The sequence below is a fragment of the Phasianus colchicus genome, chromosome 4 (genome assembly GCF_987193195.1).
Source record: "Phasianus colchicus chromosome 4, bPhaCol1.hap1.1, whole genome shotgun sequence".
NCBI classification, from domain to species: domain Eukaryota; kingdom Metazoa; phylum Chordata; class Aves; order Galliformes; family Phasianidae; genus Phasianus; species Phasianus colchicus.
The window spans coordinates 23,342,147-23,365,344 of record NC_143439.1 but is presented as its reverse complement, the minus strand read 5'-3'; the positions used below and the strand labels follow the sequence as shown (position 1 = coordinate 23,365,344).

Genomic DNA, 23,198 nt, shown 5'->3' with positions numbered 1-23,198 from the left:
GAGTACAGGTTGTTATGTGTGACTCAGGAACTTGCCAATTACAAATCAAGATTCAACATTTACACTCTAGATTAGATAACAAAGAACTACCAGGTGATATGTGAAGTGCACAATTTCTGGATCTATGATTACCAAAAAATAGGGTATGGTGTTTTCTGTCTGGCAGTTAGATTCTGAAAGGGGCCAGGATAAATCTCCTCCCAGAAATGAATTCTGGATGAGAAGGAGTGGGACTTATGGGCAGTAAAGAGTTTAAAGGGAAGCTAGAGAAGAGAATATTGGCCTGATGGGAAAAAAAAAAAAAAAAAAAAAAAAAGAATCTGTTCAAACACAGGTATCTAAGAGTTGGTGGAGTCACCATCCCCAGAAGCTTTCAAGAGAAGGGTCTCACTGAGTCATATAGGTGACATAGTAGGGTCTCCAGCAGTCATAGGCACAGATTAATGGTTGGACTAGATGATCTTAGAGGTTTTGCCAACCTTAATTATTCTATGATTCTTTGATTTCTCTGCATTAGTTTGAGCATTCCTCTAGAATGTGACTATTCTGTGACCAGTTCTTCCAAATTCGGGAGGCTACTGCTTCTTTTTGTGATAAAATATTTTCCTTAGCAGAAGGTGTTAGCTGCCATTCTTATGTATTTTCAGATCAATAAACCTGTCAACGTTCTGTGGCTGGGAATTCTTGTAGGTAAATCTTGACATGATATGAAATGTGGTTGAGAGATTTCTGTCATATTACTGTAGCCTATTTTCTTCTCTTTGGTGTGAATACAGGAAAAAATGTGGCAGCTGTGACCCAAAACCTGCAGGATACCTACAAGATAGTTAGGGATGGGGATTTCAGCTTATTTCTTTGGAGAATCGTAAAGAAAATGGCAAAATTTCCAAATCATTGAAACATACTTGGATAATTGTTTTAAAGAGATCATTTCTGCTCATCAGGTGCTTGCATGTGGTCTTAGACATCCAAGAATGTCTACTACAATCTCAATTCATCAAAAATGCTAGTCTGAGATATTCACTTTGAACACTTTCTAAGTAAGCTGGCATAAATATTTCTTCATATTGTACTCAAATGATGCCGAAAAGAGGCTTCTGCAGCAACAGCCTGCCTGGCAGTCCAGATTCCACGCTGACTTTTACTCTTGCAAATCAGAAGAGAATTGCTCGCATTTGCCTGTTACAAATCAAGACAGAACCAATCTTCAAGATATTTTCTAAACTCATAGAAAATATTCATTTCAGAAATTCTTTTTCCACTACTATTCTGAACAAGATATTTCTACGCTCACAGTTTGTGTAAGCAGTGAGATCAGTACGAACATCTTTGAGAGTGGGAGACAAATATTTTTTTCTGTTGAGGAAATGGATGCTAATTTTAAAACTAGCACAGACATTCTTTTCTAAACTACCAATCAGGCAATAAGGCTCAACAGGGCATGCAATTATCATGGAGTAATCATAGCTGTGGAGACTTATATGTTACAGTAGAATTTAATAAGTACATGGGTGATACAAAAGAAACTGAATAAAGACTATGTATGATATGCTTTGTTCCTAAAATAGTGGGGCTTTTGTTGCTGTTTTTTCTTCCCCTCTGCCACCCCTCCCCCCAAACCCCCCACACTCCGCTAAGGAGTCACAATAAAAATAAATGGACAGAACAACATCAAGTTTTAAAATTGACAGTTTTCTTCACTGTATATATATATAACTTCAATTTTTTTTTTTTTTTTTTTTTTTTTTTTTTTTCCCCCCCAGATTCTTGCTGTATCAGATTATGGCACCCTTTATGGTGCGTCTGTGATTAGTCCTTAGGAGCAGAAAGAGAGATACTGTAAAACCCCTCCTTGTCAAAGGACTTGAGCCAAAATTGCCACTAAAAGAACTGCTTTGTTGGTAATGAAAATCCTAAACAAAGTATAAGACCTGCATCAATAATAAACGATTTCTTCTTGGTAGAAACCCAAAGGGAAGACAAGTGGCACTTGCAATTACTCTGTTCTAGTGACGTGAACCTCTCTGAAGAGGTGCAGGGATTCAGTTCTGCTGTATGAAAATATTATTTACAACCTTTTTTAACTGGAATTTGTTGTTTAGTCCTTTTTATTTCCCTTTCACTAGAGACTCTGGTGTTCTTTAAAAGACAGAGTTGTGGAAAGAAATACACTGCAGTACCATCGTATTGAGATACTTCGAGTATATGACATGTAAGGGCGTGGTAAAATGTGATAAGGGAAAGTGCTTTCTATTTCCAGCCACACCAATGTCCAGCACAAAGAGGAGATACAATCCACTTAAATAATTCAAAAGTTCATTCAATATATCCTGTGAAAATAGTCTATTTGCAACAATGACTATACTTGAAAAGCCTGAGCAGTCTTGTTACAAGAACAGAAGGACTTAGCCAAATGAAGGGAAAAAAAATGAAGTTAAATTAACCTGTTATTCAGAGCTGGATTCAAGCATAAATGGTTTATTATGAAGAAATATTTAGACAATCTGGCATGCTACACCCTGCTGATAGTTGCCTATACGAGAGCTCATTCATTGTGTCTGTGGGAAGTAGAGTTGTCAGGTGGCTCTTCCCATTAAGTGAAGATGATAGAAACTGAATCTGTTCTCTTACAGAACATTTCAGCTATCCTGAAAAGGAAGAAGGAGATGGCAGTACAAACAAGGTGGATGAAATGCCTCTACAAATCCAGGCGTGTTTTCTTGCCAGATAATTTTCTACTGCCAGATAAACAAACAGAATAAAATTTCTGGTGTTTCAACTGCCTAAATACAGCACGTGTGACCACAGTTTGGAGGTAACACCTAAGCTGAACATAGAGCTCTGTTACCTTATACACTGCTAACAAAACTGTAAAGAACAACCATTTTAAGAACCAGCCTAATAAGACTGTCCTAAATAGTTCCAGAATATTGTCCAAGGAGAAACATTTGCAAAATCTGCACATTAGTCCAAATACTGTTCTCTTTCAGGTTTGGTAAGCTATTGGAGATCTTGAATCATCCTGCTAATGTTGTATCAGTTATGCTGCAGTGTTTGGAATGCCAAGCTTCCATAAGCAGAAACTGAATGATCTGTGAGAGGTCTGGAGTAGACATGTGAGGACAAAGCATCATGCAGTGAACTTCCTGCTCTGAGCAGGATGATGATGATCATAGAGAAGAAAGTAGCCATTTCACTGAGTAATTGCAGGGCTTATAAACCACAGCCAATTTAGAGATATTTTAGTTTCCCTGACACTGAGCCAGAAACAAATTTTTAAGGGGGAAAAAAAAAAGAAATATAGGGAAAAAAGAGGGGATTCTCAGTTCTAGGCCTCACTTTGAAAAGGATGACTGTAATCTATTTTGATTAAAATACTTAACACTCATTAATACCAACACAATGAAGTGAAAGGTCACTTTTTAGTTTAGCAATTAGACTCCTAATTAAGAGACACCCAACTAAGATATTCCCTTAAGAGAAGGAAGGGCATCATGGTTTCAACTCTTGCTTTGCTGAATGCTAGTTTATGTAAAGAGAAAGACCCTTGTGGAAGATTGACAGTGCAGTTTTGCAGCCCAATGTTGTAGGTAGTACACTATTTCTAAAGATCTAAGGATTGAACAAGCAATCTATATCTGTTCTGTTGAAATATGGTAAACAAAAAGATCCCTGAATTCCTCATGTCTTGTGTTAATCTACGTCCAGCTGCATTTGAATTCTTGATGAAGCAACAAAATCCTTAGGCTTCATTCCCTGAGAAGCTCAGCTGTGTCTATTGGCTCCAGTTACCAATCTGGGAAAGATAAAACATACCTAGGATAAAGCAAGATAAGCGTGACTGCAAAGAGCATTATAGCAGTGAAAGGAACTGAGCATCAGTTATGCAAATAAGCAAGGGAGGGCTTTAAAAATGCTAAATAAGAAGAAGAGTTGAACAGTCTGGCTCTTGCTGATTACAACTTGAATATCTAGCACTATTCTTACTTTCTGGTCATTATACAAACACAATTATGGTTTTTTGTTGTTGTTGTTTGTCTTTTTTTTTTTTAGAGAGAGAAAAGAATTAATATATATATATATTCTATTTTCTTAATTTTTGTTTGCATAATTGAAAAATGGATTATTCTCACAGGGATAATAACTGTGATTACTATGCAGGGTACTATATATTACACATATGTTGCATTGATTAAATATCCACAAAGTTATCTTCACTTTTATTTCCCAAAGTAATTGCTTATTACTTTTTGTGATACTGCATTTCCTAGCTATTTTAAATATTTTAAGCTACAGAGCTCTGTGAGAAGTGGTTTGTCTACCCAGTGCTTATAAAATAATTAATTTTTGATGTACATCTATTGTTGTCTTAAAATTTCCATCTCAGCTCACGTTTGATGGTCTGAAGTATTGAATTTAACATGAATTTCTGGCAAACGTTCTGTTTTGTGAATAAACTGTATGTTTCAGTTTCTTACTTCCAAAAGTAATTATGTGGCAACGCATGTTTTCTAGTAGCTATCTATTTTCTGTTTCTGATATGCATTTTCTGTGTGTATACAAGATGCATTGTAGATGCATCTTCTACAGATATTTGGTAGCATTTGCTACATTGTTGTACTGCCATCTTTACATATTCTATATGGCAGAATTTGAATTAAGGAATCTGAGCATGTTCATAAATTATTTTGCTGGAAATAAGCAATTCTTGTAAAAATTATACTGCAAATTGCAGTAGGTTTTGTTGTTGTTGTTTGTTTGCTTTGTTTATAATAAATTCTTATGAATTATGAAAAAAATGTGGCACAAATTATGGAACAATATTGTAATATCAAATTTTACCCTATAACTGGAAATGGATTGTCTGCCCAAGTGGTAAGTAAAATATATTTTGAAGTTGGTTTAGTATTGCAGGTATGTTTTATTACAAGGGCGGCTCCAAAAGTAATACCTCCTATTTTAACATGTTGGCTCACAATGTCAAACGCAGATCTTGATGGTATGGCAGTAGAGGCTGAACCTTCCCCTCAGTATCCCATTATATTTTGTCACTGAGTTACAGATGACAGCAGAGGGACAGTCTGACAGAATGGTGTCTGACATGAAAATGTGTATGAAGCAGAAGTGTGTCAATGAATTCCTCCGCGTGGAAAAGATTGCACCCACTGACATTCATTGACACTTGCTGAACATTTCTGGTGACCAAGCAGTAAACGTGAGCAGAGTGAGGTGGTGGGTGCTGCACTTCAGCTGTGCTGACAGTGACAGTGGATCACCTCTGCTTGTGCAGATTTTTATGAGCGTGGCATGCAGGCTCTTTTCATTGCTGGTGAAAATGAGTAGCTAATGGTGGTGACTATGTTGAAAAAGAATGCCTTATAGCTGAGAATTTGCTCCATCAAACAGAGTTCTTTATTGAAGTTTCCACCAAAATAAATGGGAAGCGTTACTTCTGGAGAGAAGTAATGCATTTCTTTTAGATTTCTTCTGCAGTTATTCACATTTCTAAAAATAGTACTAGGTTTACTTCAATAATGAAAATAGGAAATAAAATTATTATTTTTTTTTCCAGGAAAAGATTGTTAGTATTAGATTCTACCAACTGAACATAGATTCCTAAACTACAAAGATCTACTCAAGAAGATTGTAATTTAAGGAGTTTATTATCTGCTAAAATTGATATATTTGCCTAAATGTTACAAAGCAACAATATTTATGCATTAATAAAAAAAAATGTCACATATCTGCTCCAGAGTAAGATTAGTATTTTCAGCTTATTGACTATCTCGTCAATTCAGTCATTTAAATTTGGTTTCTCTTTCATATGAGATGGCCTAGCGTATCCAAGACAGCCAAGACATATGACATAGGTTCTCCTAGCATCTTGTTTTTTTCTAAAATGTCCTGATGACATTTGAAATATGAATATATAAATAATATGCAAATATGTAAATATGTAAATATATAAATATCCCGAGGAATGTAAAAAATATACCCATGTTTAGACAGTAAAATCAAAATTGATTCTAAGTATGGAAAGTAACCTAAGGACTGGATTATACTTGAGCATATGCTGGCTCCATTTCTACAAAGGATAAGGTCAAGCATTCAGAAAGTCATACGTATTTACTTGAACTATACAGCTTTAGATATTTATTATACATTCATTACTCTCAACTAAATGTTTCTGTGTTTTTGTTTTTTTTTTTGAACATCCTGTTTATATTTGAAGGAGTTGATATGCTGGTGACATCTTCAAACTGAAATGAAGAAGCTGAAGTCGAGATGGATCTGATTAGACCTCAACCATGAATCTACAAAATATGAAGTGTCAGACATGCATGCGCACACACACACACACACACACACACAATGTACCTGAAAGACCAAGATTAAATCCCAGAGGTGAAAATAAGTGGAGTCAGATATTTTTTTCTTACCAAACACGGTATATTTATCTATTTAACTTTATGCTCTAATTTCAGGGTAACTTCAGAAAATGAGTGTGACTGTGTAAAATCAGGGTACTTACAAATACTAAAATGTTTATGTAACTATCACTGATCAGAAGACCCAGCTGATGCTATTGAGATTGACTCTGTAAACACAGTGTTGTGTTACTATTCATTTTTTCACAATGTTTTTGATGAGATGAGCATAGTTTGTAAATCCACGTGGCCGAGACAACATAGAAGCTGCAGTCTGATTCAGAACTTTATCTTAGATGTACAATGGAACACTGCTCACATCTAGAAATTATGGATTCTGTTCATTAGTGTTTGAAGGAGTGAAATGCTGACTGCAGGTATAGATTTAGATTTGGAGTAGCTGTGTAAGATGAAAGGATAATGTATATTTTGGCAAGAGCCAAAATATAAATATAAATGTCCCACCCATATAAATGTGGGTGGGACTGAGTAATGACAGCAAATGTAAGGGGATAAGAGGAACTAATTTGAGCAGCAGTAAAGTTTTTTTGTGTGTGTAGAAATAGCAGTTGCCAATATGCACATTAATCAAATACACTGCTTGTTGCTGCTAAAGGCAATTTTAATTCCGTATTTACTACTGCGATGTTTTACTTTGAGCACTGTACTGTTCATTTAAATGATCATGCTACTTGTATTTATGTTTCTTCTTAATACAATGTGCAGCTGAATTTATTATAAAACATTTCTACCAAGATACAACATCAGCAGAAAGGGAAAAGACAGATAAATGAAGGACAAATAACTATGCTAGAACAAGATTTCATGAATATATATTTTGCAACACCTAAGAAAATTATATATCCTTCATAGGTAAAACTTCTACACACCTCAGTTTCCCTTTTTGTATTTGCACTTACCTTCTTCATAGCACATATCTATAGTGCAAAGCTATGCAGAAATAAATGATACTCTTTTCAGAAAGAAGGAACTTGAGAATATAGTTTCTCTCATAAGCATTAAATAGGAAATCTTACTGTTAGATGCAGTAAAATCCAGAGTACTTTAGGCTGCAGGTGGATTCCCCATAGATGTGATTCTGCAGCAGTTTTGTATTTCCAGTTTCAGTCAACAGTGAAGCTGAGCAGGTATTTCCAATGGGCAAGTGTGTGTGCACTTTTACATACACTCGTGTGCATGTATAATGCTATGCATGCACTTGTTCAGTGACACAGGTCAGCAAAGACAGAAACCTGTGCCTTTACTGGAACCCTTATGAACACATATGGCTCCTCCTGGTTGTTCCTTGATCATTTTCATGCCTTTGGTCCTTCCTTTAAACATAACGAGTTTTACATGGTACCCACATTCTTTTCCCCAGCATCATGTAATACGTCCTATAATCTAGTAGGTAATAACTCCCTCTGACTTGCACAGCATTCAAGGGTGACTGTTTCTTTTACTGACTTTTCTTTATGGGTCTGCTATTTGGGACAACGGTTAGACCATTCTCCTCAGATAAAGAGTAGCTAATTCAGTGCATGACATTGCCATTCATAATGAACTAGAGTTCTTACACCAGTCCTTGTGTTTATTGCCATTAGCCTTTAATCACATAATCTCACACTTTTATGTGTGTATCACTGATGTAATTGCCCTTCTCACTTATGTTATGTAGTTCCCCTGTCTAAGTCAGAGTCTGCATGCAAGTAATTGCATGGAAATATATTTGTGCCTCTAAGCTTCAATGTACAAATTTACAAAACTGCCACCAAACTCTTTTTTGGAAGCTTGATCACTTAAAAGAGGATAAGATTTTAGATTTATTAAGGTATTGAGAATGTAAGACCTCTGTAAGCAGAGCTCATCATTGCTGCTATCAACTCTATTACTCAGTCAGAGATATTCTCACAGAGACAAATAAATGAGAGAAATTAAGCTAAATTAAAACTCACACGATTGAGAAACAAGATGTTTACTTGAAGAGCTTTTTCTTAAGATGCTCCAACAAAGTTGTATTTCAGATTACAACAATAGTGACATCCCAGGTGACAGGTGCAGGTGAGGAATTGAACAGAAAAAAATGATTTATGAAAATGAAATTTCATGTAGGATCCTTTTCTTTTTTGTTAAAAAAAAAAAAAAAGAAGAGAAGAAAAATTATTTTTCTCCTGGAGCCTCTGGCCGTGGCGCTTATGACTTAGCAATATTACCCAAAATATGCAGAATGTGATGAATTCCAAATTAATGTAGCCTTATGTGTAGTAAACCACTTTTTCTTCTTGATTCAAGTATGTTTTCTTTTCCCATTGCATAAAAAAGATTGTTAGCTTTTAAGCTCTCTTCTGCAAACAATGTTTTGGAAATATCACTCACTTTTATTTAATTCTCAGAATTTTAATAAGGCATACTGAGCATTAATATTTAAACTCACTTCTAAAATTATTTTTTCCATGGTAGTATTTGCTCAGTTTTATGACTAACTGAAGTGCAATACATTTGCATTTCAGGGCTCTAAGAAGAATTAAGAACTTCTGTCTGACACTGTAGAGTTCATTCAAACTCATATTCAGCAGAAAAAAAGAAGAGCTCCATAAGAGGTCGATGGGAGGAAGGGGAAGCCGAAAAAAAAAAAAAGAGAGACTGTCTTATCTGTGAAGAAGGTGTGAGGATAGACACTCCCACCAGAATTTCTGTTTGGTAGCATTGGTTTTGGATGCTTGAATTGCTGTTCCATTGATTTAAGTTGTTGCCATTAAAAGTCAGATTAAATCATTTCTATAGTCATGTATAGTTTTTTTTTTTTTTTTTTTTAATTGCTTGCATAATCAATATTGCATTCCGTAGAGAGAAATTCATTTCCTTATAGGTACCTGATGGTGTTACATTCCCATGAAACATATTGGGATATCTATTTTTCAAAATGACTTCAATGGAATTAATGAAATGAAATCTTGCCAATATATGTAGGGATTTCAGGAACAAATGAGATTTTTTGAAGGATGAGGAATTGGTTCCAACGTTATTTCCAGAGACTGGTGGTCAGTGATTCAATGTCCAGATGGAGATCAGTGACGAGTATTGGTCAGGAGTCAGTACTGGGGTCAGTACTCTTTAACTCTTTTTTATTCTTTATCAATGACATCAACAGTGGGATTGAGTGCACTCTCAGCAAGTTTGCAGGTGAAACCAAGCTGTGTGGTGCCATCAACATGCTCAAGAGGCAAGATGATATTTAGAGAGACTTAGACAGGCTCAAGCAATGAGTCCAGATGAGTCTCATGAGTTTCAGCAAAGCAAAGTGCAAGGTCTTGTACATTGGTTGTGGTGACCTCTATTATCAGTACAAGTGGGGAGATGAAAACCTGGAATACAAACCTTCCAAAAAGGACTTGAGGGTACTGGTGGATGGCAGCTGAACATGAGCCAGCAATGTTCCTCGCAGCCCAGAAAGCCAACTGTATTCTTGGTACATCAACAGAAGCGTGGCCAAGGGAGGTGATCCTGCCCTTCTGCTTTGCGCTGGTGAGTCCTCATCTTGAGCATTGTGTCCAAATATGGAGTACTCAGCACAGGAGAGATATATGGGAATGTTGGAGCACATCCGGAAGAGGGCCACAAAAATTATGCAAGATATGGAACACCTCCCCTATGAGGACAGGCTGATGAAGCTGGGTCTATGCAGCCTGGAGAAGGATTTGAGGAGACCTGGGAATGGTGTTTAAATATCTAAAGGAGACTGTAAGAAAGAAGGGCACAGACTATAAAAGTCTTCTGTGACAGAACAAGGGGAAATGACTTCAAATTAAAAGAGAGGAGACTTAGATTGGACATAAAGAAGGAGGGTTTTTTTACAATAAGGATGGTGATGCATTGGAACAATTTGCCTTTAGAGGTGGTGAATGCCCTGTCCCTGGAGACATTCAAGGTCAGACTGGACCAGGCTCTGAGCAATATGATCAAGCTGCAGGTCTTTCTATTCACTGCAGAGGAACTGAACTAGATGCACTTTGAGGGTTCTTTCCAACACAAAAGATTCTATGCTTCTGAACTGTTATGTCACAACAGATGATGGAGCACCTAGTGAAGGGAGTGGCTGGTGCAGGAAGCACAGGTGTGCGCTTTCCACCTGACTGGAAGTGGTAAGCCCTGGATCCATACCTCCCTGAGCTCATTTAAGGACTAACCTCTAAAAGGAGGATGTACTGTAACTAGATGTGTTTACTTACTAAAAGATTTTTAAAAAGACTATGATGTTTAAATCTTGCTAGAAGATAAAAAGTAATAAAAGTATCCTATGAAGTTCTTGTAGAAGTTTTCTTTCGTTTTTGAAAGAACTTTGCTATTGATTCTTTATTGTAGTTATAGCTAAATAAGTTGGGCTAACCCAGTGTTTTGAAGTCAAAGTGCTGTTATTCAAATTGAAGCTATGAAGCACATGTTGACAGGTTCACTGATTTCTGATCTTTATGAATATGCTATTATTACTAAAATTACTCTACTCATGCATTCACCTTTATCTAGACGTAATGATTTTGAGATAGCCAACTACATATTAATTTGAAATCCTTTTCATTTCTACATTTCTATAATTCGCATGAAACTTTTCATGTATCTGTTTTCCTACTGGTCCCTCTGGGTTACTGCTGCACTTGGCATTGTGCATAATATTGAGGGACACTTATTTCAGTTTTATTCCTAAATCTTCAGTTTATGAAGATGGGTATTTCTTCATTTTCCCTCCACTTTTTCCCATTTGTTTCCCATATTAGAGCTTATATTTTCTTCTTGCTTTGTTCCCCTTTATCTCCTCCTTTAACTCTGAAACCAGTCTTTAGGATGAGAGACTTAAAACCAGCATTTTTTTAGGTGGTTGTTTAGGCTACAGTGAAAAGCAATTCTTTAATAGACACAACAAAAATTGCAACGTTAGATTTCATTTATCTGAAATCTAAAATCATGTTGATTTATCTTCTGCAGTTCATCAGAAAACACTGAGATCATATAATCTTGTTCATGCCTCTAAGTAACTTCTTTCATTTAAATACATATGAACATATGAAGACCTGGATGAGTTTAAAAGTGAAGTCTAATGGAAGTGAAGTGGTTTCCTGGCTTAAATGTTTGCATACACATAGGAAAACAAAACTATACAGGGAACTTAGAGTGAGAAGAGACTGAATGCCAGAAGGAAATGAATATTTCTGTTTCAAACAAAATGAAGTTTAAATCAGTGCAAGAAGAATCAGTCAAATATGTCAGTTATTTGTGAGGTAGGTGGAGCTTATCAGTGAGAAAGAGAACATCGTGACATGTAATGAGGTACAAGGATACTGGAAAGTAAACCAATCATCCCACAGAAACTAAAAATTAATCATCACTGTACAGCCAGCAAAATCATGTATAAGTTTAACAACAAGAACAAACAGAAAGGTTAACATGTATGTGTGAGATAAAAGCCAATGCTTTCCTGATTTTTTTTCTTTCTTTCTATTCTTCTCTGTAATTGAACTTCAAATAGACAGAAGCATGACTCATCCAGAATACAATAGATTTAAAAGAAATGCCTGGATTTATTTATTTATTTATTTATTTAGTGCTGAATGCATAGCAGATTTAACTATAAGCTTAAGATTTGGTCTGGATTTTTTTTTAATTTTTTTTTTTCCGTCCTGAATTTTCAGATATCTTCAGCTATTTCAGCCTCTGATGAGGTAAATATATATATGTATATATCTCATAAGTGAACCAGTAAAGTAGGTACAAATTCCTGACCTAGGAAAAGAGAACAAGTTCAGAAAAACCCAGGTGAATGTTCACTTCTTCTTCTACTCTATTCAATCACTTTCAAGTGAATTAATGATAGTGATAATTTTTAGCATACATCACTTTTGGTGGGTACGTGTCTTCTGTTTGCTAACATCTCCTTTTGAAAGGTTTCAAAAATTTTTTCAGTAATTTTTATTAAAGTTTATATATAATTAGTTTATTGAGCTATTAAGGGCAATACTTAGATCTTAAAGCACTATTTATGAACTTTTTACTATAGTAGTCAAAAAACTTCTTAGCAAGTTTAGAATAACTTTGATGTGGAATTAATAAATTCACAGGTCTACTTAAAGCCTACATAATTCCATTGACATCACAAATAAAATTATTAAAACACCTATAATCATTCATTTGGAATCACTGGATTACAATTGCTTCTTGAAAGGAGTTGGAATTTAAGAGGAAAAAAGAATAAATAAAATACTCTTTAAATAAAGCATTAGAAGCAGTTGTCCACATTTCCTGAAATTATTTAGACAAGAAAAATATTACATTTTATATGGAAATTTAAGTAGGTAGTCAGCATATCTGTGTGTTTTTAAAGATGTTTAAGGACAGTTTGAGTGCTTTTGGAAACTGCACTTACCTATTCAGTGTGAGGTACAATTTTTCTACAAAGAAGCCAAGATGGCATTCAGCAGTGCTAATCTAGGGAGAAAAGCGAGTGCATTTTAACTATCCTCATTTTCTCCCTTGTAGCTCAGGGAGCCTGCCCATGAACTGCATGTGATTGAGAAGTAGTTGTAGTACCATCAGATGCTGTTGTTAGCATTGTAATTGAAGTGCCATACTGTTTTGGAATTCATGTGTTTTCATGATTAGAATTTGATGAAAAATATGATTAAATGTGATTAAAACAATGAGTGCCAGCCTTCAGAAATGTTTTAAACACCTGTCAGTGTGTTAAATATGTGGATGGGATTTGTCAATTCTTATTAAGATAATTTATTTCTTACTACTATTGTCAAGATATGCGCTTCATACTCTCTCATTTATGACCCAGCAAACAAAGTAACTTAGTTCTTTATTCTTTTTTTTTTCTCCTCACCCATCAAAAGGTCAAGTAAAAATGGAAAACTGAGGATGATGTGCCCTTCCCTGACTGTCTTTCATTGCTAGGATTTAGTGACATACTCTTTCTCTAGAAAAGAAAAGGCTCATTCGAATTAAAAACAAACAAACAAAAAAACAAAAAAAACAGCCATATTTTGGTCCGTGATCTATATAGTTGTCATTTGGCTTTTAAAAATGCCTCCCAGTGTGATGGGATGTGTCATAGAAACACCTGCTCTCTGGAGGTTAAATTCCTCTGTGCTCAGGACCTGGGGAAATGGCCGCAAGTTGTACCAGTTGTACCAGAGGAGGTTTAGGTTAGACATGAGGAAAAACTTTTTCTCTCAGAGAGTGGTTAGGCACTGGAATGGCCTGCCCAGGGAGGTCATGGAGTCATGGTCCCTGGCAGTGTTCAAGAGGTGTCTGGATGAGGAGCTGCGAGATATGGTTTAGTAGCTTGTGCTAGCAATGGTAATGAGAAGACAGTTGGACTAGATGATCTTATAGGTCGTTTCCAACCTTGTGATTCTATGATTCTATGATTCCTGAGCTCTCCAGACTCAGTGCACCTTTCTGTGTGCTCCCAGGGGCACATCTTGTCTGTAAACAGCATTGTGAGCTGTGTATTTATAAGACAACATTTATAATATATAATTTATGTATATTTTTGTAAGACTTATTGATAACCAAAGAAAAGGGACCTGAAATTTAACGGTTTCCACAGATAAAGCAGATTTTTTTTTGGCTTTCAACTATTGCTTTAAATTTATCTCAAGATAACAATAAACAAAGGGTATTACCACTTGAAGGTCTCCTATGAATGAATAAAATGATGCACACCTGTGTAACTCCATTGCAACAATCACATATGGCTGTTTGCAAAACAGACTCTTGACATAGTGCTAGGTGTATGAAGACCTGACAGTTTTCTATCCAAACAGCACTGTTTTTTTTTTTTTTTTTTTTTTTTTTTTAATTAGTAATGATAAGATTTGCTGGTCTGATTTTTTTTTTTTCTTCTGGGAGTTATAAATAGACAACTATGAAAAAAAATAATCAAAGAAATACGTGGAAAACTAACCTGCTCCATAAATTTGCTTCATAATCCTTAATAATAAGCATCTGTTAATTTTGCTACATTAAACTGGAAATAGAAAGTTGAGCTTACTTCTGGAAGCCATTGCCAGGGCAGAAACACATGTATTTTAACAGCACAATTATTGATCTAGGCCATTCATAAAGACAATGGCTTTTCCATTTGTTCACACATAACACAAGTGGCGAACATGCTTAGATTCTGTTAGAAGCTTATTTAATGTTCTTCAGCTCTTCTTTACTCCTTATCATAATTCATTCTGTCACTAATGCAGTATCTAAGTACCGTTTAGCTCTGCTTTGAACTGTTCTCTTGGTTTTCGTATCTCATTCCTCTGTGTTTTGAGATGATACAAAAGCTGACTCTAAAACAGTGTAATAAAGGAGTCTGCCTTATTGAATTACCAGCACAGAGCTGAACGAATAGTTGTAATTAGCAACTTAGGTAGGTGCGTAGTATGAGAACTTACTAATTTCTTAACCACTTTCAATAAACCATCCATTCCTTTTCTTGGCCAACAATTTTGCTCTGGTTTGTGACCACATTCACTTTGCCATGCTCTCCCAGCAGATGCTGATAAATATTCACAAAATGTTGTGTGCTCTGTTTTTACGTTGCTCACTTTGGTTTGATTTCCGTGGGCTGTCATATGTATTCCCTTGACTTTTCCCATAGAGAACAGGACTGTACCTTGCAGTGGTGCTAGCGCTTACCATTCGCTCAAGTCTCTTATCCTAGTACTAAAATAGTGCTGAAACTATTCAGTTGGCAGTATTGTGAGAGAGGATAAGAATGCTATAATGAACTCCAATGCCTACTGTTATTTATTTATGTGCTAATGGAAGGAGCAACATTAGCTCTTCTCTTGTTCATGTCTTGGACAGATAAAGCCAATTTCATATGGGAACTAGTGGGAGGGGAAAAGAGAAGAAATATCTCAAATAAGAAGAAATATATATCTGAAACAGATTTTCCTTGTCATTGAAGATATGTTGTAGACTATAGCCTCTCCCTTCTCTCCTTCCACTAGCACAGGAGAATGACGTTCTTAATATGTGAAGACAAAGAGATTTCTTTAAGATTCAGATTAATAATTTATTTCTAATCTTATCAAATAATTAAGTTAAGAAGGAACACCCTACATTTCAAGTTACAATCTTGAGATTTATGGAAAGTAAAGCACAATTTGATGTTTAAGACATATACCATTAAAAGGCAATTTGGTTAGTCTTACAGTCTCTTCAATCTTAAAATAGAAGATTGCAGCTATTGAATAACTCTCTAATCAGTGAGGGAAAAAAAAAAAAAGACAAGTTTTGATAGAGCACAAAGTAAGTTAATTGATTCAGGATTTTACAACCTTAAATGCTCTATGGATAGTGTTGTTATTGATGTTGTTATTTTGGCTTAACAGAATTGTTAGTCAGAAAGATTAGTGCAGTGGAAAGACGATACAAAAGTGGAATGGCAAAAGGGACAAACAGGAAAACAATGTTCATCTGTCTCTGAGGATCTAGCCTTACAGGAAAAAAGCTCCACAAGGGAGGGATTTCCAAACAGAGATCCATCCAGGGTGGCAGTCAGCCCTTAAATGGATTCTAAGAGAGGTGGAGCCAGGATCTACCCCTTCTGGTTACACAGGTGAATTGTCTTCATCTGTGCTCCCAGGGCTGAGCCAGTCCTTTCCTCAGGCAATCAATCAGTGGTTTAGGCTGTGACTCAACAGTTCCCGTACACAAAACAAGTGAAAAAGGATTTTCTTAATTGCTTCTTTCTTCCAGGATGTTTCTTTTCCTATGCAGATCTTATATCACCTTTCCTTGCAAAAAATTGTTTAAGAAAAGACGTACTCAGGATGCTGTGACATTATAGGATTTCAGAAGCTCCGTATCTCCAGAAGAATTCAATGCCTTGCTAATTGTGATCTTGTGGGTGCTTCCATCATTGGGCCAGCATGAATTAGTCCACCAATTTTCAAGTACATTTTAAGCTTCTGAAGTCAATCATCTAAGACTGTAGAAGTATCTCTCTTTCTCCGTGTTCCTTGAGTGAACAAGATAGCAATATGGAACTGATTTACTACACAAGGAGGGGGGGGGAGGGGGAGAAGGAAGGTAGAGGAGGTTCTTCCAAGAACCTCTCTAAGAAAACTCTCAGAAATACGCTGACATCTTTTTCCCCTCTTTTCCCATTTCATAGAAGTGAACAAGTTGAAATAGATACATTCATGGAAGGCCTTTTCAGAATGTTAAGCTGTGATTATTTTTCTATAAGTTTTCTAATCACTGAACTGTTTTGAAATACAACAGTAAGTGAGAAAAATTATTTCCTCTTAAGAAGAACCCATAATACCATTTTCTTATTTTCTTTTCTAATCCTTCTTTCACTGAAGAGGTAAACTTTTATATGCATCCATTTGGTGTATATAAGAACATTCTATCATTAATCTTTACTGGAAATTTGATTTCTTTGGTGTTTCTGACATTTTTCCTATAAAAAACTTTCATTTCACTACTATTTTCTAGTGTGTTATACTTTTAATAATAGAATATCATGAAGGGCATCAAAAATAATAGAATACACATAGACATAAGCATGCATGAAGGCATAGACATCAATGTGAAAATCTTCCATTTTGTACTTCAAATAGGCTGATGGAATTTGGACCTAGATTTTTAAGTTCAAGTTTATTTATTTATTTATTTATTTATTTATTTATTTATTTTCAAGCTGACTACTTAAACCACAAGACCATTACAGTACTGCAAGGCTATTTAAAGAGACTCCTGATTCTCCTTAATTCTTTTCTTAAGTATAAATACTTCATAATTCCTTATTTTTGAGCAAAGGAACTATTATTTCAGTAATCTTTGTCCTGAGTGGACACTGCTGCATAAACAAAATTCCTTTAACCTGGCTGCTAAGAGGTTTTTCATGCCTAGACACTGGCTCTACTCTTCCACAGTCTCTAGTTCCCAAAGTGTCAGGAACTAAAAAACTACTCAGAGTCATCTGCCTTTTTTTTTTTTTTTTTCTTTCCCTCAGTTTTTATTTATGAGAAGACAGTAGAAATACACAAGGAATTACAGCTTTGAAGAGAGATTTTTTATTCATGCAGAAAAAGTACAATTGCAGAAGATGACAAAGAATAAAGCTTAGTTCTTAAAAATGCCACATCTTTCTAAAACTCTCATTTTCAAATGCTGTTGTGGGTTTTTGAATCAATATACAATTTCTGAGCTCGCTTTTAGCTGAAAGCTATTTAAAAGGTCCTCTCTTCAATCAGTGTCCTACAAAGGAAAAGTGTTTATTCTTAACTTTCATTGTTGTATTTTAAGAACAGAAGCCCAATTTTTAAACTTGAGTGAAAGACAACTCCTTGCCTTCTGGCACTTTTACAATAGGTGCTTACAGCAAACTCAGAGAATGGACTTTTTAATGTTAAAACATGAAATCGTCTGTTCACAGACAATCAGAGAAGCTTGTTCTGTATCTTTCTTACTACATCAGGTAGATACTAGTAAAGCTGTATTTTCCTTTTGTTCTTGGGGAATCAAGATACTGCTTTTTTTTTTTTTTTTCCTTTCCCCAAAGTGGATCTTTAAATGCATGTAATCCTTCAAACTGCATTAATGTTAATGATAAATTAATGAGTGAAGACTAGAAAGCTACTTCCTTCCTTTGAGGAATCACTATGACATCAAACTTTCAAAGGTTCTCATCTGATTTGCTATTTTTTTTCTTGAGAAGCCCTCTGCTATCATTTTTATTTCACCTTTTTTATCACGTTCAGTGTTAAAATGGTCTGATCAATTGGTATAAAATTTCTGTTCTTATAAGGTAGACATTTGTACACAAACATTCTGAAAAAATGTTTTAAAGTGGTACAACATAAAGATGGTGTTCTACAGAAAAAGAAGTATCATATTCAATATTTACACATATAAGCGATTTCATAACTTTAAAATAGAGTAATATTGCAATTTTCTGTAATTAGTACATTGATATTGTACTTGCTATTATTAATAAGCAGTAGCCACTAAGCTGTGCTGAAAGAATCATACAAGAATGCTGTTAGTTGTGTAATTGCAGATCTTGCACAATAGTTGACCACTGTGTCCCATAAAAACACACACTGAACAAATGCTGCCTGTCATCTTTCAAAGACGTGAAAGTGCTCCAATACGGCAAATTAAACCTGGTACTGCACTGTAATATTTTACCAGTAAATAATGGGAGGGACAGTTTTTAAGAGTGTAAGATCTTTAGGAAGGAGTCTGAAACTTTGGGTAAACAAGAACCATCCTCTTTTATAAGGCTTTCAGAAGTGAACAGATGGTCTCTTCTTGGATGTGCAGAGCTCAGGGAGTGCTGTGAAAATAGCATGTACTCTAAATGAGTTGCTATTTAACAGGGTTGTAAACAAAGAAATCAGTAGGAAGGTAAAGTGTTAGTAAAATGCTGCATCTCTCTGATACTGTTCCTTACAGCACACTCGTGCTACTAGATTTATTTACTCTGTTGTCTTTTTATGTTTAGCAACACTTCATTCCACCATGTCAGTAAGTTTGTACTGCCATTATGTTATCAAGCAACGTATTAGTGTTTTACAGAAGCACTTAAAGTTCAGCACTGCCACATGATGCATGCTTTCTGGTGATGAGTCTTATAAAGCAGCCTTACAAGCTTCTGTGATAGCATTTGTTTTTGCACCCTGAGTATAAGCCTAAAGAGATTTGATGCACTGTCTTGTTATATCTGCTTCTGTCAACACATGGCTTTGCGTGACTCACAGTGATGTGATGTGATGTGAGCTGTAATGCATCAAAGAGACTTAAAGTTTTTCTGCATTCTGAATAATGACAGAAACTTTTGCTACATGACTAATGTGATGTTACATATATAGTGAGAAAGCATTTGTAGAAAAACTGTGATGTGTAGTTACGGGCAGGATGAAGGGGAAGCAGGGAAAAAAAGAGAAATCTGTGCTGCTTTTTGGACATATATAGCAATTAAAAAAGAAGACATAAGGTAATGAGCGCTCATTAAAAAAATAAAAAACAACAACTAGTATATTAAGAAGGTGATATACCTTCTGAAAACTCCTTGTTGAGACCATTTAAGTCAACAAGAAAATAAAGGTTGTAAAAATATGTTTTGGAGTTTTAACAAAATATGTTTTGTTTAGAAGTCTGCAAAAGAAGCTTTTGGAAAACAGGCATTTGTGGGCAAGAGTACTAATTACACATGAGAAGGTGAGACAGAAAGAAGAGAAGGATAGAGGAAGATGAGGTACATGGTGAGACAAGACAACTCAGTGATAGTTGGTCAGACTCCTACAACTTCAAGACATTCTACAAAAGAAGCATACACTCTAGGTATTTAATTTACTGATTAAAAGTAGTTGCCAGATGTCACAGAAAATCTATTGAGACGAATCAATCATACACTTCTAGCTTCTGAAAATAATTATAAATGCTTGAAGTAGATGTTTCCTAGATTTTAACTTTCCCTTTTTCATTCCCCAATCTCTGAAATAAGCATTATACCTTGTTACTTCACAGTGTTGTGATGGAATGAGCACTTGAAGGAAACTCATGCCTTTCAGAAATTAAAGGCATATGGGTAATAAGATATGTCCATTATGCAAATTGCATTTTAAACATTAAAAGGCAGAGGCTATGTAAATCTCAAATACAGATTAGGGGGGCTTATTTGAAAATCCTTGCTATGAAAAGATGGCTTGTTGTTGAATACATTGAGAGCTAACGATATCTGCTACCAAGAAAACCTTTGATCCAAAATCAATCACAGGTTTCATTAATGCCACCAGGTGTTCCAGATGCTTGTTTTAGACAAGGTGTAAAAATCTTTAAAACAGAGAATGAACCAGCTAAGAGTCTGGGCATATGTTAGACTGATAGGAAACAGAAGGATATGCTTACTGAAAGGACACATGGTAGGAGATGAAAGCAGAATGTCTGGGCAAGGTGTGGTGATTCAATCTCAAGCAGAGATAGACACAGAATTTTTAGGAGCTAGATATGAAATTATATTTTGGGGATTTTCTGAAGGAAACAGATGCTTCACTTCTAAATTACAAAGCATATGACCTATGGCATATTTTTCTAAGTAGAACCAGTAGAAACATTGATATTAATGATTCCTCCTGACAACAGTGATACTTCTTGAGGGAGGACACAGTTTTAGGATTTCTTTAGGTGCGCAGATATAACCACACTTTATTAGACTATACTATCTCAATTTCACGTTATAGAATATACTCTGTGTGACCTTTGCTGTATAGATGGTGGGACATTGATCCGATCTCTTTCACATTTTTAGCACAGCACTTATGTCTTTCTGCAGGATCACAACAAATGGAAATTCCAATGCTGTTAAATGTCTGTGTTCTGCATCTTTTACAAACCAGTCTTACTGGTGCACAAAGTGGAAAGAAATGGAATTCCACTGAAATATGAAATTTATACAGACACCACTGAACCCAGGTTTTAAATGTGACTTGGTTTTCTCACTGCCTTGCTTCTGTTGAAATCAACTGTACTGTGTTAACTCACTGCAAAACCAGGCCTACTACAAGTTACAGAGCAAAAAAAAAAAAAAAAAAAAAAAAAAAGAGTGCAGCAGGAAAGAGACTATTGTTCTCCTTCCATTTTTTGCTGTCACTGTGATGGGTGTGGTGTGAGAAACTTAAACTAGAATAGAATCTGTGTCTCTGTGAGTATTGAAACAAAAACTAAATATCTTTTTCTGACACACAAAAAATATCCTGATACACCTTAGTGCCACTATTGAGAGATAAGTTCAAAAACTAATCTATCTTCCTGAGATGGGTGGAATAATTTAGTAGCTCAGAAAGTACTATCGCTGGTCATGGAAGAGAAATAAGGTCAAAAACCAGAAGTGTAACTACAGGAAAATTCAATCTTTGAGTGAGATATCCACGATGATAGCAGAATCTATGTTTCTTTCCTTGATTTTTTTTTTTTTTTTTTTTTACATCAAAATCCTGTGTAATGTATAGAATTCGAATAAACTTTTCTGCTCTCTTCTGCTCTTACAGAGAACAGGATTGCAAAAATGCAGTAGTCAATAAGATAAAAGTTATAATACTGAACCTACTCAGACTAATAGAAATGTATGTGCTGCCTTTCTCAATGAACACAAACTTTTTGAGACTTAGCAAAGAATGCTTTATGATCTCAAGGAGGTAAAAGAATTGCTTATATCCCACCAATCAGGAGAGATTGGAATTTTCCAGGAAAGGAAATTAGCTGCTGACACTATTTATCTTATTGAGTATCAGATGCATGTACAATATTCATCAGCTTATTTTTATTTTGACATTTGGGCTTACATTTTCTATTGTTTCAGTTTAGTGAACAGTTTGGGGCCCAACATGGAACTGAGTCTCAGTAACTAACTGTAACAACATATGGAGTGTCTTATCTTCATTATTCTTCTTATTCTCCCATCCCTTCAGATATGAAGCATATTCACAATTTCTACTCATTATTTCAGTCTTGTAAAGGCCTATGAATGTTAGGGTGGTGAATTAGCCATCTTTTCTGTTGTTGTTCTATTTAACATTTCTGTAAGTTGTTTTTTATGGGCAGCACCCATTTCATTACCCAAGACTGACGTTATTCTTCAAGTCTGTCATCCTAAAATCACTTTCAATCTGTTATTTTTAAAGCATGTCTTAAATGTGTCCTATGTGATATTTTATAATTTTTCAATATACTTAATAAATACCTGCTGGCAGGTTCACACTTACTTTTGATTCAGGATGAATAAATAATTCAAATGTGTATAAATTATAAACTGAGGAAAAATGAGAAACCAATACAAATATATCCACGCTACATATTTGGGTATGGTTTCAGTTTCTATTTCTTCTAGTAGTCTAGGCCATCTGGCTGATCAATTCTTTTAAATTCTTTCAATTATGGTCTTTAAAGTGTTTTCCTTTCTGATGCATGTTTTCCATTCTTTATTTCAGCAGCATTATACCAATCAACTTTGTTCAGCACAGCAGAAGTTTCAAGACTAAAATCAGCACCAACGAAAGCAAAAGTTCACCTTTGAATTAAGGAAATTACGTTCTGTTTGCTGTTATCTGTACTGTTAAAAGGGCAAGCAGTTGTGATCAAAAAGGACTTAACTGTTCTGTCATTGTACATATACATAAACAAAGACAGGACACAATGTATCATTACAGGTTTAGTGTTGAGATGAAATCAATGTAATAACCACCAGCAGGGATGTTTCCCACCGTATCTTGACAAACAGAAAAGGAATTCCTTCAAGTTTTTTTCTCTCTGTTCACTTTTGCCACCATCCGCATATCATTTATGGCCACCAGTTATCAGTGTGCTCCCAGAGTTAATTTATATGAACTTCATTTATGTTTGTCATGGCTCTTATTTAAAGACATTCCGAAGAACATTTTTATAAATTCTGTACAGGACATTTCTCATCTTTGTTATATGGAGAGTTTACTAGTTTCCAGACTAAATGTGATTTATCAGATAAAGACTTTGATGCTTAGGGTGCCAGCTTCTCAAACTGGTGTGAACTGAAAGTGATCTTGAGCTGTGATATAAATTAATTTGATTTTTGTTTTATAAATATTTTCTTACTTAATATAAAGAGAGCTGTATGACCCTTTTGCAGTGTAAGTATTTCTGAGAAAAGCTTTGTGGTAGTCATCAAACAGAACATATAAATCAGTATTATTGAATAGACCAAGTTGTGGCTTGATTTTGAGC

The 23,198-nt window shown here is 35.3% G+C and overlaps 1 long non-coding RNA gene across 3 annotated transcripts in view; it reads left to right on the top strand.

Annotated features, from left to right (window-relative positions):
* The first annotated feature begins 10,501 nt into the window (after positions 1–10,501).
* The window catches only part of LOC116238066 (uncharacterized), a 128,985-nt gene continuing 116,288 nt past the window's right edge, over positions 10,502–23,198 (top strand). For all 3 annotated transcript variants that reach the window (XR_016466388.1, XR_016466387.1, XR_016466389.1), the window contains exons 1-2: positions 10,502–10,570; positions 12,113–12,142. This is a non-coding gene — a long non-coding RNA (uncharacterized LOC116238066). The remainder of the gene's footprint in view (positions 10,571–12,112; positions 12,143–23,198) is intronic.